Source organism: Lemur catta, chromosome X, assembly GCF_020740605.2.
Source record: "Lemur catta isolate mLemCat1 chromosome X, mLemCat1.pri, whole genome shotgun sequence".
Taxonomy (NCBI): domain Eukaryota; kingdom Metazoa; phylum Chordata; class Mammalia; order Primates; family Lemuridae; genus Lemur; species Lemur catta.
Window position 1 is genome coordinate 65,199,970 of NC_059155.1, and position 18,615 is coordinate 65,218,584.

Sequence of the window (18,615 nt, forward strand, 5' to 3'; positions counted from 1 at the left end):
CTCCCACATTTCTAACCATTCCTTTAGTGCTGCCAATGCAATGCTCTTAAAGTGCCCTCAGTCCGTACCCAGGCTCCTCTCTGCTTGCTCCCTCATCCCTTCACTCTTGTTAGCTTTCCGAGCAGTCTTTACTTATTCATTGCAGTTATTCCCGTAGATGTTATTTTCACAGATCCATGCAATGTGTGTGACTTGCCAAGGCCACAGTATTTGTGGGAATCCAGTCTTTCCCTCCTCTGCCTGGCAGCCTATTTTCTCCTTCCAATTGTACCTGCAGCAAAGCCACAACCTAAAGTTGTGACATTACTATGACATACAAGGCAACCAACTGCAAGGCCCTAAATATACAATTATTTCAGTGCAAGAGAAAGCATAACACAAAGCTGTGTAACAGGAAAACAAGATGCAGCTTCAACATCTATCTTTATTAATATTAAATTGAGTCAAAGTAATTTCTGGCTGTCAAAAGAGTTCTTTCACAAATTATGCAAAGAAGGAGCATTGTAAGAAATTATATAGCCATGCCGTAATTCCTGATAAAATGTATTTAAAGGATAGTGAAGAACAAAAATAACGGAGAAAAAAATTTCTAAACTGTCTTCATCAAGCATTTAAGACATCAATTCTTTCTAAGTCAGAAGCACTGAACTAGTGGCAGAAATTATTATTCAGTATTTTTAGTTTACATTAGATTAACCAGTGTTAAAATCCGTTTTCTTTAGTTGTACATAATGTACATGACTTTAGTCATGGTTTATGACTGAACTATGAAATAATCTGCATCATCATTCTTATAATCTAAAACTTTATATGACTCCCCACTACCAACAACCAGGGTAGCCCAGGGGTGCTGTAGACCTCCATAATCTCCAACAGTTCCCATCAAAGTCTCTTCAAATATCCATGCAATCTAAATAAAAGCAGTGAACTTCCCACACAAACACGGCTTTAAAACAAATTCCCTAGCCACAGACCTGCAACCAGGTTGCTATGCTTAAACACCTTACTCAGTCCAGATCTACAAAGATACAGACATCAAGATGAGATTAAATGTACAAGGATTCTTTTTTTTAGCAGAAATTCCTGTATAAAGAGAAATATGGACAGAGCTGGGCAAGACCAGAGCTGACAGACCCACCTTGACTTTGGTGGAAGTCAAGGCTCCCGTAACATCTAAGGAAAGTTCAGCAAAGCTCTCAGGGAGTTCTTGAGCCAAGGTCAGCCAAAAAGGGTGTCTTCTGGAATGGTGCACCTTAATATCCCCATCATGCTGAGTCACTGGTGGGGAACATGATCCACAAGGGATTCCAGAGCGCAGGAGCTGGATCCCCAGGGCAATTGCTCCCCACTGTAGGAGGTCTGTGAGGTGCATTATTGGGGCCAACACTCCCACCCCTATACCAGTCCTATATAGAAATTCAGAAGTTTATACCATACAATAAATCTTGAGCCTGACATCCAAATTTTCCCCAATCTCTGCCGAATCCACATGTAAACTTTATTTTGTAGCACTTTTTTGCCACCTTAAATAGTCTAACTACCCCCTTGGTTCCCATATGAGCCCCATAAGTCACCAAAATGCTTTCCCTCTTGCTACTTCCTCCCTGTACTGCTATTCTCACCCCAAACCCTCTTTTCAAGATCCTTCTTGATCTTTAAGGGCCAAGTAAAATACCAATCCAACACTAAGACTGTACTCATAACTCTTCACCTGCACATCCTCTCAACCCCAACCCTAGTAGAAAGGTTTGCTCTCATCTCAGAACCTCCATGGGACTTCACCTACCTGGAGGTGAGCACTGGGAATACTGAACACTTTCTTTTGCTTTAGTTGTTGTAAGTTTTATCTCTATAGCAGACCTCAGGAAAGGCTGCACCTATTTTCAAGGGTGTTTTCCTATAATACCATGCAAACAGTAAATGGAATATGCAGATGAATGAAGTAATGAAAGACAAATTCTGGCCTGGTGTATACCATGTGTCCAGGACTAAAAATAAAGATAAATGGCCTTTTTATTTCTTTTTTTGTGTGTGTTTGTGCTTTTTTTATTTTATGAGATAAACAGGAACTATCAAACCCAAAATAAAATGGATCCTAACATTCAAGGCAAAAAACAAAAAACAGAAAAAATACCAACCTGGAAAGGGACATCATTCCTGCTGCAGTCATGGAGAGTTCTATACAGTATTAATGAGGTGACATAGCAAACTGACCCAATAAATGACTACTGCTTGAGGGATTTAAATGTAAGATTGTAATAATACCTTTTCAGCTATCTATTTCCTCTTCCTCAGATATCACTTATCTCAGACCTCAGTGTCAACTTTATATTAGAGCATATGATTCTTCACCTTTGTACCAAATATAACCGTGATTAATATAAAGAAATAAAATTATTAAATTATTTTAGAGTCCCATAGCAGAGAGTAACTCCTTTTCTACTTAAAGCATTTTTTTAATTAAATACTTTTGGAAAGAATTCCAACTGAATTCAAGCATCTAGATTAAAAAGAAAATCTCAAATTGATTCTGCTCTTTTGTGAATAGAGAACCTTGTAAACTTTTTAATAAAAGAACAACCAGTGGTACATGAATATTAATCAAACTTCATCTCCAAGGATAACAAAGAATTTTAGATTTACAGAAGCCCTTAAAACTCATCTCACATCACTTTCAACAATGAGGGAACATCTATTACTAACTCAGTTTAGGAAAAATCCAAACTGACTTACAAAATTTTTCTCTCTTTCGTAAGTGCATTTATAATCAGATTTCAAGAACCTCATTAGTTGCTTCCCAGGCAGAAACATTTTTCTCCAAGACAATTCATCTCTTTTAAATATCATTAAAGTGTGATTGGCACAGAGCCCTTAGGGAACTGACACCCAGAGGGAGAAGAACACAATACTAATAGCTAGTCAGCTGCCAACTGGCTCTAAGTTGCCAATTCCTTTTCCTGGAAAAACCAAGTATATCTAAGCAAAGAGAACTTTAATGATAATCAGGAGACATTCTCTAGCCTCAAAATTCTGCTTTGCAAGGGATAAATCAGGATTGCAAACACCACCTGAATCAGAGAGTGGCAATCACACAGTCCAGATACACCCTGGAAGAAGCTGAACTTCAGGCCAAGATACCATAGACAATCCTCAATCAAGCAGTTCTGCTCCTTGCATATCAATCAAAAAAGTGATTACCCTGAGAGACAGTAACCATGTATAATAAGTTTGCTTAAATTAAAATGGCCAAGAACCACAGCAACCCATTCTTAAAGAGAAAACCATAACTTTAGAAATTATTCTTTCTTAAATATATGCCTATCATTATAGATTTCAATTGCTCCAGCAAATGTACTCTTAATTTTGTTGTCTAAGGAGCATCCTTATTGCAATTAATTGGCCATTTGACACAATGCAAAAGTTAAGCAAAGTTAGCAGAAGTGACAGTCTGAAACCTCAAGTATAGAGGGCAGGATGAGTGTACCCCAAAATAGGAAGATACCCCCAAAGAAGGAGAAGGACACTTGCAGAGTGGAAAGGTCAAGAAATAGAAATGAACATTTCCTTTGAAGTGGCAGCAGCAGCTAGGAATTGAGTGGATGCTGGGGCCAGAGTTTTGAGTACAGTCTTAGTGTTGGATTGGCATTTCAACCCTAGAGGAAACCACTTAATGTAACTGAAAGAACAAAGCAGGATGGTAGAAATGATAACCCCAAAGGCAAAACTCTTAAAAAATGTAGAGAAAACCATTTCAGTAAATCCTACCTGACCTTGAGCTTCAATGTTATTTCCAGAATAGTCATAAATTGTACAACAAAGCAAACTTAACTACTTAGCTTCTAAAACATGGAAAGGCAGGAACACAAAGTCTTGGAAAGAGGCCTTCCTTCCTTTATGTAAAAATTGAGGAATTCTATTGTTCTAATGTAACTTTTATTTTTTTAATTATCCTATAAAATGTCCACCTTATCTCAAGATTCTATGTCAAATGATCAATTCCAAATTTAAAAGAAAAACGTCCATACATTTCATAAGACTTCATCATTTGAAAACCTGAAATTTCCTTTGAACGCCACATAATAAAGCCTCAAAACATTTCATAATGCAGTGCTTTGCAGCTTTGTGCTCCCTGCTTTTGGCTATTATCACCACTTTATATTGCAGAGAATAAAAATTGATATCCTGGGTAGTTTTGTCCTTGTCTGTAAGTGTAGTTCTTCCCATGTGCAGTAAATGAATAATTTTTTAATTAAATGTATGTCTAATAGTTCAGTTCATGCATAGGAATGGCCTTAATAAGCCTATATTATGTACGCAAATGTTGAAGAACATGGTGAGGAAGCAAATATAATTTCCATTCCTTCAAGTGTTTATCAGAAATAGAAAAAAATAAATTTTTTGGTAGCTACATTTTTAAGGATTTCTACAAGTATAATATTTGCTTTCTTAATAATTTACATCATAAATGCATCTTCTTGTTAAATTTACCTTAGTCAGGAGAATAGGAAGAAGCCTCATTTACACCAGGACATATGAACTGATTCAAAGTGCATTTCACAGGATAGTTTTTAGTTAGCATCAAATTCTTTTCTTCTCGAAGAGTTTTCATAGCAAGCATTCTTTCAAAGTATTCACAGAGGCTGGTACGACGGTAGTGGGTTATCAGAACTTATTAACATTAGTGTCACTAAAGTTGGTATACAACTCCTCACTGCCAAATTTGACTGGCTTTAAAAAAATTAAAAATTAAAAAAATGATTAAGTATGCACAGAACACTCTATAGGACACCTGAGACACACAAGTCTCAATAATTTTGCAAAGGCTGAAATCATACAAAGTATATTCTCTCAACACAGACCCTGAACAAGTGAATGCAGCCTACATTACGGATGAAGCTGCCACTTCCTTCTACTGACACATTAGTAATTCCCAAATAGAAGGCATGATCATGTGGCCCAGACGATACAGACCCTGAACAAGTGAATGCAGCCTACATTACGGATGAAGCTGCCACTTCCTTCTACTGACACATTAGTAATTCCCAAATAGAAGGCATGATCATGTGGCCCAGACGATAGTAAGCATGAAATGGCTACACAGGAATATCCCAACCCCCACCCCACCCATCATCCATTTTGCAGCCTAATGGACTGGACTCTTATTTTCAACTAATATCCAATGAGGAGTTAAGTTTTGCCACTGGACCAAAACAAAGGCTCTTTTCTTAGTCATACCAGATGAAGGGATTTTATTAACTTATTTGTGATAAAGAATTAGAAGTTAATAATAGAACCCCACTGTCTATCTCTTAGAAAGGGTTTTTGTATATATTTACACTTAAGTTACTGTAGGTAAACTGCATATAATCTACATTCCAAGGTGTGAGTTTAACCATTCTCAAAAATAAATTAAAAATTTATTTCTTAGTTCTTTGTCCTAGAAACCTTATAGAAATGAATGTAGTCTACTTTCTCTGAGGGGGATAGTTAGCATTAATCTGAAAGGAATCAAAGAATAGAATAGGAACGGAAATGAATAATTTCTTCTTCTGAAATAACCTTACCTATTCTCTTTGATCTTTATATTTTATTTGATCTTTGATCTACTTTGAGTTAACTTTTGTATGTGGTATAATGTAAGGGTCCAAGTTCATTATTTTGCATGTGGGTATCCCATTTTCCAACACCATTTGTTGAAAAACTGTCCTTTCCCCATTGAATGGTCTTGGTACCCTTGCAAAAAATCATTTGACTATATATTTAAGCATTTATTTCTGGGCTCCCATTTCTATTCCATTGGTATATATGTCTGTATTTATGATAGTACCACAGTGTTTTGATTACTGTAGCTCTGCAATAAGTTTTGAAATCCAAAAGTGTGACTTCCAACTTTCTTCTTTTTCAAGATTGTTTTGGCTATTTAGAGTCCCTTGAGATTTCATGTGAATTTTAGTGTGGATTTTTCTATTTCTGCAAAAAATGCTTTTATGATTTTGACAGAGACTGCATTAAATTTGTATATAGCTTTGGGTAGTATTGACATCTTAAGTCTTCCAATCAATGAACACAGATGTCTTTCCGTGTATTTGTGTCTCCTTTAATTTCTTTGAGTAATGTTTTGCAGTTTTCAGTGTTAAGTCTTTATTTATTCATTCACTTATTTATTTATTTTCGAGACAGGGTCTCACTCTGTTGCCTGGGTTAGAGTGTGGTGGTACCATGGCATCATCATAGCTCACTGCAGCCTCAAATTCCTGGGCACAAGCAATCCTCTTGCCTTAGCCTCCTGAGTAGCTGGGACTACAGGTATATGCCACCACACCTGGCTAACTTCTCTATTTTTTGTAGAGACAAGGTCTCGCTATGTTGCTCAGACTGGTCTTGAACTACTGGGATCAAGTGATCCACCACAGCCTCCCAAAGTGCTAGAATTATAGGTGTGAGCCACTGTGCCCAGCCTCAGTATATAAGTCTTGCATCTCCTTTTATTCCTAAGTCTGTTATTCTTTTTGATGCTATTGTAAATGAAATTTTCTATATTTCCTTTTCAGATTGTTTGTTGTTATTATATAGGAATGCAATTGATTTTTGTGTGTTGATTTTGTATCCTATAACTTTGCTGAATTCATTTATTAGTTTTAACAGTTTTACTGTGGAATCTTTAGGGTTTTCTACATATAAGATCATGTTACCTGTAAACAGAGACAATTTTATTTCTTTCCTTCAATTTGGATGTACTTTACTCTTCTTTCTTAGTTTGTGTTTTTTGTTTGTTTGTTTGTTTTGTTTTGTTTTGTTTTGTTTTTGCTCTGAATAGGACTTCCAGTACTATGTTAAATAGAAGTAGTGAAAGCAGGCATCCTTGCCTTATTTCTTTTTTTTTTATTTCAGAATATTACGGGGGTACAAATGTTTAGGTTACATAGATTGTCTTTGCCCCACCCGAGTCAGAGCTTCAAGTGTGTCCATCCCCTAGATGGTGTGCACTGCACTCGTTAGGTGTGTATATACCCAGCCCATCCCCTCCTCCCCCTCCCACCTGCCTTATTTCTGATCTTAGAGGAAAAGCTTTCAGTCTTTTGCAATTGAATATGATGTTAGCTGTAGGAGATATTGAATGTTGTCAGTTAAAATGGTGATCTTGGTTGCAAGGGAACAGGGAAGACAAGTGGCTCTGATAGCCTGAAGTGGCAGTCTTGTTTGCAACAATCAAGATACTGTCAGATTAGGAAATCTAACAGGGAATTCCTGGAAATGAGTTATTCATAGGGCCTTCTCCCAAACTGACTGGAGGTTCTGCACATGCACAGCAGAGACTAGAGTGGGCCCAAACCACACATGCATCCCTGGCTGAAAGAGTATTCATGTATGCACAAAGGAGATGCAATAGGGTCCAATGAAAAAACAAAACAGGTTGGAGCAGACTTGAAAATAGACTGAATGTAGTCCCTTGCCCACAAACAATTTTATCAGCACATAGCAGAATCCTACTGACTAAAAATATTTAAGCACAACTTTCTGACCAATCTTTGGCTGAACATTAAGTTATGCAGACAAAGGAGAACACCTAGAAATTCAGGTTAAAAAATAAAAATAAGGGGGAAAAACAGCAGAGACATCAACAGCCACAAATCTAAGAGTAAGAAGTGGGGTAGGACAATTCCACAAATTTAAGCCTGGAAAAGTTACTAAACAAAACAAACCAAAAGAGAACAATCATCAAGCACAGGAATTCTCTAGGGAAAAAAAAAAGAACCCAGAGTTGCTACAACATATGATCTAATATGTACAGTATTCAAAACAGAAAGAAAGAGTAACCCAAATTGAGGAAAAGAAACAATGGATAGAAACTGTCTCTGAGTATCTCCAGATGTTGGATTTAGCAAAGACTTTAAAGCAGCTATTATGCATAAGTTCAAACAGATAAGGAAACCATGTGGAAATAATTAAAGTATGATATCAATAAATCAATGAATGAAGAATCTCAACAAAGAGATTGTCATTATATCCAGATGGAAATTCTGAAGTTGAAAACTACAAGAAATGAAACAGAAATTTCACTGGATGGGCTCAATGGCAGATTTAAGCTGGCAGAAAGACTAGCAAATCTAAACATAAATCAATAGAAACTATCCTATTTGAAGAATGAAAAGGGAAAAAAATGTTGAAGAAAAACAAACCGAGTGCCCGGAGATCTGTGGGACAACATCAAATGTAATAATACATGCATAATGGGAGTAACAAAGGAGAGAAAAGAAAGAGACAAATATATTCACAGAAATAATGGCTAAAATCTTCCTAAATTTGATTAAAAATATTAATTTACAGATGCAATAGCTCAACAACCCCCAAGTAAGATAAACACAAAGAAAGGATCACTTGAGTTCAGGAGTTTAAGACCAGTTTGGGCAACATAGAGAGACTGTGTCCTAAAAAAATTTTTTTTAAGTTAGCCAGGCATGATGGTGTGTGCCTGTAGTCCCAGCTACTCAGAAGGCTGAGGCAGGAGGATTGCTTGAGCTCAGGGGTTTAAGTCTGCAGTGAGATCATGATCATGCCACTGTACTATAGCCTAGCAATAGAGCAAGACCCTATCTCTAAATTTTTTTTAATTTAAAAAAAGAAATTCACAACTAGACAAAAAGGCAAATAGAATATCTTGAAATAGCAAAAGAAAAACTAATCACTATATATAAAGAAAAAATTGTATGATTAATAGCTGATTTCTCATCAGAAACAATGGGGGTCAGAAAGCAGTGCCTATTAGAGTTCTCGAGAAAAACAAAACCAATAAGATATACATACATATATATCTTATATAAATCTCTCTTTTATATGTAAATCTCTCTTTATATATAAATCTCTCTCTATATAAAAGAGATTTATGATATGGATAACCACATGATTATGGAAGTTAAAAAGTCCCAAGATCTGCAGTAGGCAAACTGGAGCAGATGTGTAGCTCTAGTCCAAGTTTGAATGTCCTAGAACCAGGAGAGCTAATGGCGCAAGTTCCAGTCCAAAAGCTAGCAGGCTTGAGGTGGTCCAGGAAGAGCTGATATTTCAGTTCAAGTTCAAAGGCTAGAAAAGACTAATATCCCAGCTCAAAGCAGTCAGGCAGAAGGAATTCCCTCTTATTCCACCTTTTTGTTCTATTCAGGTCTTCAATTGATTAAATGAGGCCCACCCATATTGGGGAAGGCAATTGGCTTTACTCAGTCTATTGATCCAAATGTTAATTTCATCCAGAAACACCCTCACAGACATACCCAGGGTAATGTTTGACTAAATGTCTGGGCACCTCATGGCCCAGTCAAGCTGACATATAAAATTAACTGTCACAGAGTGGAATAACATATTCTAAGAGCTGAAGAGATAAAAAAAATTGTCAACCAAGAATTTTGTATTCAGAAAAAATATTCTCTAAAAATAAAGGTGAAATAAAGAAATTCCCAGGTAAACAAGCACTAAAAGAATTCATGACTATCAGATCTGCCTTACAACAAATATTAGTGAAAATCCTTCTGGCTGAAAGGAAGTGACATCATATGGTAGATGAAATCCACAGGAAGAAATGAAAGGCATAAGAAACGTTAAATATGTGGGTACGTATAAAAGACTCTAAATATATATTTTCTTCTTTCTTCTATAAACTTTTTTAAAAGACATAAGAAAAATTATAATGCTATTTTCTAGGATTGATAACATATAGAGTTACAATATATGTGACAATAATAGTAAAAAAGAAGGAGTAAGAAAGGGAGATATACTATAGCCAAATTTCTATATTAAAGAAAAAATATAGCATTAAACCTTCATAAACTCTTCCAGAATACAGAGAAGTAGCCAAGACTTCCCAACTTATTCAATGAAGTCAATATCAAAGCCAGAAAAAGATACCACAAAAAAGAAAACTCTAAACCAATATCCCTTATGAACATATATGCAAAAATCCTTAACAAAATATAACCAAATTAAATTCAGCAACATATAAAAAGGATTATACAAGATAACCAAATGGAATATATCCTAGGAATGCAAAGTACATTTAACATGTTGGAAATCAATTAATTCAATGTACCATAATAATAGAAGAAAGGGCAAAAACCATGTGATCATCTCAACAGATGCAGAAGCAACATTTGGCAAAATCTATCACCAATTCATGATAAAAATTCTCAATAAAATAAAAATAGAAAAGAACTTCCTCACCTGAGAAAGGTCACCAAAAAAACCCTAGAGCTAGTATCATATTTAGTAGTGAAAGACAAACTTTTCCCATAAGATTAAGGACAAAACAAGCATGCATACTTTGCCAATTTCTACTCAAGATTATACTGAAGGCTCTAGTTAGTGCAGTGAGACTAAACACACACATACACACAGATTAGAAAAGAAGACCTGCATTTATCTTGAGATTACATGATTCCACGTTTAAAAAAGCTGAAAGATTACACAAAAAACCTACTAGAATTAATAAAGTTTAACAAGTGTGCAAATTACAAGAGAAATATATAAAAATGAATTATATTGCTATATACTGTCAATGAATAATCTAAAAAGGAAATTAAGAAAATAATCCATCCACAATCTGATATAAAAGAATGAATAATTTAGGAATAAATTTAACAAAAGAAGTATAATATTTGTACATTGCTGATTAGGGAAAAATATAAACAATTAGGCAAACATTCCAATTTATGAATTGAAAGACTCAGTATTGTTCAAATGGTAACTCTCCCAAAACTGATCTATAGATTCAATATAATCTCTATCAAAATCTCAGCTGAAAGTTGTGCAGAAATTGACAAACTGATTCTAAAATTCACATGGAAATGCAAAAGACCTAGAAGAGTTAAATATATTGTTGAAAAAACAGGAACAAAATTGGAGGACTTACATATCCAATTTCAAAACTTACTGTAAAACTAAAGTAATCTAGACAATATATGACTGGCATAATGATAGGCATATAGTTCAATAGAACAGATTTGAGAGACCAATTATGGTCAATTTACTTTCAACAAAGTACTGAGACAATTCAATGAGGAAGAAAACAGCCTTGTCAACACATGGTGCAGGAAGGGAAGTGAGGGAGGAAGAGGCTTACCTCATACCGTACACAAAAATTTACTCAGTAGTCACCCCTTCTCCCATAGATATGGAAGGGTAATATTGACAGGAGGGAATATGTAACAGAAGAAATGGTTTGAAAAAACAACAAAAATGTTTTATGTCTCTTTAAAACATCTCCCACTCCTTTTAGAGAACTAGGGCCTGCATCACTGCCTCAGGCCAGTAGTTGGGAGGGGCAGGGGAATGTCTTTTGTTCTTTGTGCCACAGGAGATGGTTCAAGGGAATTTTCTGGGTGGAGGTCATGAGATCGTCTTAGCTAAGGATGGGATTGATCAGAACCTTTAAAAGCTCTGCATTTCTGCTCAGAAGCAGGATGTTGGTACTTTGAGACAGGAGTCTGCCAACCTCCTCATATGCTAGCAAATTAATAAACTTCTCTTTCCTTCTACTAAAAAAAAAAAAAAAAAACCTCAGAATGTATCCTAGACCTAAACATAAGAGCTAAAACTATAAAATTTTTAGAAACAGAAAAAATTCTCCATGACCTTTGACTTATAAATTGGACTTTGTGAACATTAAAATATTTTTCACTTCAAAAGACATAATTAAAAACTTAGAAAACAAACCACAGACTAGGATAAAATATTACAAATCATATACCTGATAAAGGAGTTATATATGGAATATTTAAAGAACTCTTGTAATTCAGTAATAAAAAGACAACCCAATTTTTAAAAGGATAAAAGATTTAAACATTTAACCAAAAAAGACCTACAAATAACTAATCAGTATATGAAAGGATAGATGTATAAAACCATTAGTCATTAAGAAAATGCAAAACAAAACCAAAATGAAATACCACTACACACAGACTAGAATGGCTACAATAAAAAATAAACAATAACAAGTATTGGTGAGGATTTGGAGAAACCAGGACCCTTATATACTGCTAGTGGAGATTTAAAATGGTACAACCAGTTTATAAAATAGTTTGGCAGTTTCCTTAAACTTTAAACATAAACTTATTATGTAAACCAGCAGTTCTACTCCCAGGAATCTACTCAAGAGAAATAAAAACATTATGTCCACACAAATACTTGTATTCAAATGTACATAGCAGCATTATTCATAATAGTCAAAAAGTAGAAATAACCTAAATGTCCATCAACTGGTGATTCCATAAACAAAATGTGATATGTCCATACAATGGAACATTATACAGCAAAAAAAAGAAACAAATTACTGATACATGCTACAATATAGATGAACCTCCAAAACATTGTGCTAAATAAAAGAAGGTAGACACACAAAAAACTACATATTGCATGATTCCATACATATCAAATTTCCAATAGGAAAATCTGTAGATATATAAAGCAGATCAGTGGTTGCCTGGACCTGGTTGGGGTGGGGATGGGAAGCATATAGGTGGGAATTGACTATAAATGGGCTCAAGGGAAATTTGGGGGGTAATGGGAAAATTCTAAAATAAGATTGAGATGATAGTTACACAACTCTACTAATTTACATTGGGTCAATTTAATCTAAAATCTTTATTTTACAAGTAAGAAAAGTGCTTTCCTTAGCTCATAAAAATATATGAATATCCTTATAGTACCTTTTGCCTGTGTCTCATATTTGAGCTCTGATACTGCTTTCTGATTTTTCATGATGGGGGTCTTGTTCCCCATAGTATGAAAAGCACCTTAGAATATAGGTTAAGAATCTGTACTAGATTTTGATGATTTAATTTGAACTGAACTTATTTGATTTAAATTCATAGGAATAAGGTTGGTGAGACTAGGTCATTTTCCTGAATCAGATCTAACATAATGGCTTTTCTACTCATTAATTACTCAGCTTGTACTGCTGAAAATTTCCCAAACATACACAAGAATACTCATATCTAGAGGCAAACAAAAATAGCCTCTAGGATAAAAAAACAAAAAAATAAAAATCCAGCCCCCAACTGCAAACTGTATTCTCATTGTAAATTAATATTCACTTCTGTTTTTCATCATTAGCAGTATGAAGAGTTCTACATGCAAAATGAGGGGACATGCTGAGTGAGCTCTAAGATTCCCTCCAGTCCTAACATAAATCATGACCCCCCTATTATTCCTGACTATAATTTATCATTTCTACCCACTATCACCTATTTTTGTAATAGTTGAGCATGAATCTATTTTTGTCACCCTATTCTTTTACCACATTCTTAGGAAAGTAAGATTTTTCAGATCAAGGGTAGAAGAAATGTGAAATCTCAGCTTCTAGAAAAACTGAATCCAAGGACATTCCAAAATAATTTCCTCAAAATTCCACATCAACATAAATATTTGAGATGCCTAACTGAAAGAATTGACCAGTAGGATTTTTTAAAAATGAAAATGAAATGTATGGAAATACATTTCATTTTCAGTTTAAAAATGAACTGAAATATAAACTATTATAAAATATAATTCATAGTCAGAAATGCAAATTCAGTCCAGCATGGTCACAGGCAGTTAGGGTGCTTAAACTCTGCCCAGGAAGGCTATGAGGAAAATGATTTGTTATTTTAAGGATTAAATTTAGATACTGTTGGGCTCATATTTTTTTATTTGATATTTCACACTATTAGGCAATGAGTGGGACAACGAGACAATGTTAACGTCATTTGCCCTGGGAAATGGAATGAGGGAAACTGTTGAAAAAGAACGTGAATTTTGACTTTCCACTTTGCACTCTTTTGAACAGTCAGACATTTTTATTATGAACACATACTTCTTTTACATTTCAAAACCTAATAAGAATTATTCAAGAACAAAATAGAGCTTTTAAGTTTCTTCATGTGCATTTCATTTAGAAGAAAGGGAGGATATAGCAATAATGAACATTAAAAATAAAAAGCATAAATTTGCCATCAGAAAGATTTATATTCAAATCCCATAGCAGCCCAGGCATATATTTGTCTCAAGCTCATCTTAATGATTAGGTTTGTCTGTCCATTTCCTTCCTAAACAACTCCATAGCTTGTTTTATGTTTCATTTATCATTTTATCCTGTGTCTCTAGTACATTGCCTAGTATATATTAGTTGTTCATTAAACTGAACTATACTATTGAAGTCCTGTCTCCTCCAACTCCCATCTTTATAATCTTTGGTGAGTCCACTTCCTCACATTCAAAGAAAAAGTGATAATTATTACCTCACAGAGTTGTGTAAATTATACAGGTATGTAAAGTACTTAACACAGTGCCTGGGACATAGTAGTCTTCATTCACTGTCACCTGTAATTTTAAAATAAGTCTCTTCCCAATGGGGAATAGTAATAATTTTCACAAGGTAAAAAATCAGCAATCCTTTATCTGACTTTTAAATACTAGTTTGAAGGTGATAAAGATGGGCCAGGCAAAACATTAGCTTTAGTATTTGTTTCAGAGGTCCCAAGACCCATACATTTAGTGCTTTGCTAGAAGGACTCACAGGACTCAGAAGTAGTTTTATTCATGGTTATAATGTATTACATCAATCACCAAAGGGAAAAGATAGATCAGGGGTCATCTGGAGGAATCCAGGCACACGTTTCTTATGTTCTCTCCTCACACAAGAAAGGAATGTGTTCCTTCCTCTAACGGTGAGATGTAGTAACATGTGTGCACTGTTTCTTCCCATTGAGGCTTGCTTGAGACTCAGAGTCCAGAGTTTGTACTGGGGGTTTGTCAGATAGACACAATGATCTGCCACAACTACAAAGATTCTAGATTCCCAGAAGGAAGCAGGTGTTTAATGCCCCAGGTGGGCAAAACAATCTATTACTTAGAGAAGATTTCAAATGCAAAGTTCCCAGGTGCCAGACAAGTACCAACCTTGAAAGAAGGCCTTTTAAAGATAGCACTGTCAGGCCTGCTCTGTTAACTTTTTCCTGCACAGTATGGCAAGTGATAGCACTGGGAATAGGGCAGGAGTTACAGGAAAGAAGAATAATAAGAACTGGGGAAAGCAGAGAAAGGACAGAATGGCCGACAGGAAAAGAGAGGAAATGAAATAATGGGAGGGCAAGGAAAGAAATCAGGAAAAAAGAAGAGGGAAGGTAGAAAGGAGAGAAAGTAATCCCTTGGATGACCCAACGTGGTTTCTTACTTGGGCCACCTGACCCTGTAATACTCCTGCTTAATGCCATTCATCCCAACACCCTACCTCCCACTCCACTTGCGATGACGCCATTTGCACATGCTTATTTTTTATCCCCTCTATTAATACAAATATCTGTTCCCTTAGTCCTGCTGCCTTGGTGCTATTTGGCTGCTTTGATAAGGAGAAAGGAGATGGAAGAGGGAAGGAAAGCCCAATAATAATAATAGATAGGAAAAGGCACTCACGCTAAATGGAACAAGGTGCCAATAACAGGCTCCGAGAGCCCCTCTGAACTTAGAAAGAAATATGTAGTCCTTCTGGGTTTAGAAGACAAGAGATACTGGGAAAATAAAGACCATGGCAGAATGGGCTCCTCTGAGTGTATTTTTAAATTATAAATTATAGTGGCCTCTTTGACTTCTAAGAGGTCATTGGTTACTTCTCTCATTTAAATACCTAGAGCAAGTTTTTTAAAACGCTGAAAGGTGCTAGGGTTGTTTTCCTCCAACTCTCCCTTTTTTGACTTCCCAGGTTCATAAAAAGGAAAAGAAGATAAAGGAGCTATTCCTTGCCTTGTGCTTTTATAATTTAAAAAATATGACAGATTCTTTTCTCCTTTTCTCACATTTTGTATTTTAAAATTGCTGTCAGACTAAGGCTTTGCCAACTTTCAACCTCAAGTGAAATCTTACTAAGAAAACTAAAAGATGTATAAAGTGCAGATGGATTATAGGTATAACCATACAGCCTATGCATGTGTTATGGCTTTTAAAAAATAAGTTCATTCCCCTTGTGTTAAACGTATAATATTAGTTATAAATATATTTGTGTACTGAAATGTGCTTTCATCATCCTATTTTCTTATCATCAGGAAGGTGTCACTTTTGTAAAAATACATATATATTTATCTGGATAAAAAGAGACACCCTAGATGAGAGAAAAAATTTGAAGGGACATGATAACTTTCCATTTTCAGTTACCTGCAAGTCTAGCATACAGAAGCAGGAAAAGATATTCTCACAACTCCAGAGACTGGAGTTGACCAAATAAATATAATTTTCATGAGACACATTAAGCTCACTTAAAGAAAAACTTGATATCAGTTAGACTCTTCTAAAAATAGAATGGTCAGTCTTATGCAGTAATTGTCAAGTGAGGGACATTGTCATCAAGGGAGCCCAAGACTAGATCCCTGGTATTAGCGAGACTCAGAAATCATTGGAGAGCCTGTGGAAGGACTGCACAAAAGAGTGAACATATAGATTCCCACAGAGTCCAAAGACAATGATCAGCCGCCAGGAATGAATTGGAGAACTTAGGGAACCTTATTGACATGGACAGATTCCAAAAGGCTTGTTGACATGGGCCAGTTGCCAAATATAACTACAGATGTCTGAAGTTAAAATTTAGCACAGACATAGAAGGGAGTTCCAACTGGATGAAGAGAAAAGGATTGAGAGCCAAGAGAGAACTTAAGGGTCAGCAAAGAGGTACACTAGTCAGGTTAGGCTAGACTATGTGGAGGAAACCAATCAACCCTAGAATCTCGTGGCTTAACACAACAAAGTGTATTTCTTGCTCAAGATGTCCCAGGGCAGAGGGATCTCTGTTCCACACAGTCATTCTGGGGCCCAATTTCACAGATGTTTTGGTCCCTTATAGCTGCTCCATCTGAATCACAGGGTACTCCAAGGGTTCAGTATACAAGAAACAGAAAAACAAAGAAGCACTTAGACTCTTAAGTGACCCAGATTTTTAATGAAGCTTCACTTGTGCTCATGTTCCCATTGGCCAGAGCTCAGTCACATGCCCCAACCCAACTACAAGAGAGGCTGGGAAATGTAGGGGAGGAAATAGATATCTAGTGAGCTCTCTGCTGCAGGCGGGTACACTGCCCAAAGCCCGGATAGAACTCTCTCTGTGTCCAGGTGAAGAAGCCACAAACATTCTTTATCTCAGCTTAATCCCCCTAATTGGCCCTCCTTTCCCCAGCCATTAAATGTGTTCTGAATTTCTGATATGGTTAATTATCACTGGGCATTAAAAAAGAAGCCAGGAATGGCCAATATCTAAAACCAAATACTGGTGAAGATATGGAGTAACAGGAACTCTCACTCCTTGCTGGTGGGAATGCAAAATGGTACAGCCACTCTGGAAGGCAGTTTGGCAGTTTCTTACAAAACTAAACATACTCTTACCATATGATCCAGCAATCATGCTCCTTGGTATTTACCAAATGAACTGAAAACTTATGTTTACCCCAAAACCTGCACATGGACGTTTATAGCAGTTTTGTTCATAATTGCCAAAACTTGGAAGCAACAGAGATATCCTTCAGTAGGTGAATGGATAAAGAAAACTGATACATCCAGACAATGGAATATTATTTAGCATTAAAAACAAATGAGCTATCAAGCTGTGAAATGACATGGAGGAAATGTAAATGCATATTACTCAGTGAAAGAAGACAATCTGAAAAGGTTACATACTGTATGATTTCAACTATGTAACATTCTGGAAAAGGAAAAACTATGGAGACAGTAAAAGTACTAGTGGTTGTCAGGGGTTCAGGGGAAGGAGGGATGAATAAGCAGAGCACACAGGATTTTAAGGACAGTGAAGCTACTCTGTACAATACTACAATGGTGGATACACATCATTATACATTTGTCAAAACCCACAGAGTGTACAACACCAAGAGTGAACACTAATATCAACTTTGGACTCTGGGTGCTGATGATGTGTCAGTGTAGGTTCACCCATTGTAATAAAAGGACCACTCTGGTGGGGGAAGTTGACAGCTGGGAAGGCTGTGCCTGCCTATGGGGGAGGGGGTATATAGGAAATCTGTACTTTCCACTTAATTTGGCTGTGAACCTAAAATGGTCCTAAAAAATAAAGTTTATTAATTTAAAAAAAAGAAGCTGAGGATGCTCCTCTTCAATAAGGTAGTAGAAGGGACATATTTATTTGGTAGGAAGTGAATCAGATGACCTCTTTAAGTCCCTTCCAACCCTGATGTTCCCTGATTTCTATGCTCTGCTTAGTATCAGGAGACCACGGACTCCTAGGGCAGGAAGGGATTTTGAAGGTCATCCAATGGGTGAATTCTGATGGATGAATTCTTTCCTTTGCAGCACAACTGCTGAAAGATTATCTAGTCTGCTCTAGAAGATGTTCAGAGAATGGAAATTTGGTGCGTCTCTGATTAACTCTTTTGATACTTCCTTGAACCACTTTATCTGAGAGACGACCTTGCATTGCGACATTTGCCTCCCCAAAGCTCCCACCCATTAGATATATCTGTGGGAATCAGAAAGATAGTGGTGTCTGGCAGCAAATCTGGTATCTGTTCTACAGAGAATCCCACCAACAAATGTGAAGCCCTTGCTAGAGAGGGGGGAAATGGAAGAAAATGAGGC

At 36.1% G+C, this 18,615-nt stretch overlaps 1 protein-coding gene across 2 annotated transcripts in view; it reads right to left on the reverse strand.

Moving 5' to 3' along the window:
- Positions 1-18,615, reverse strand: part of FRMPD4 (FERM and PDZ domain containing 4) — a 773,033-nt gene that overhangs the window by 742,125 nt on the left and 12,293 nt on the right. The window lies entirely within an intron of this gene.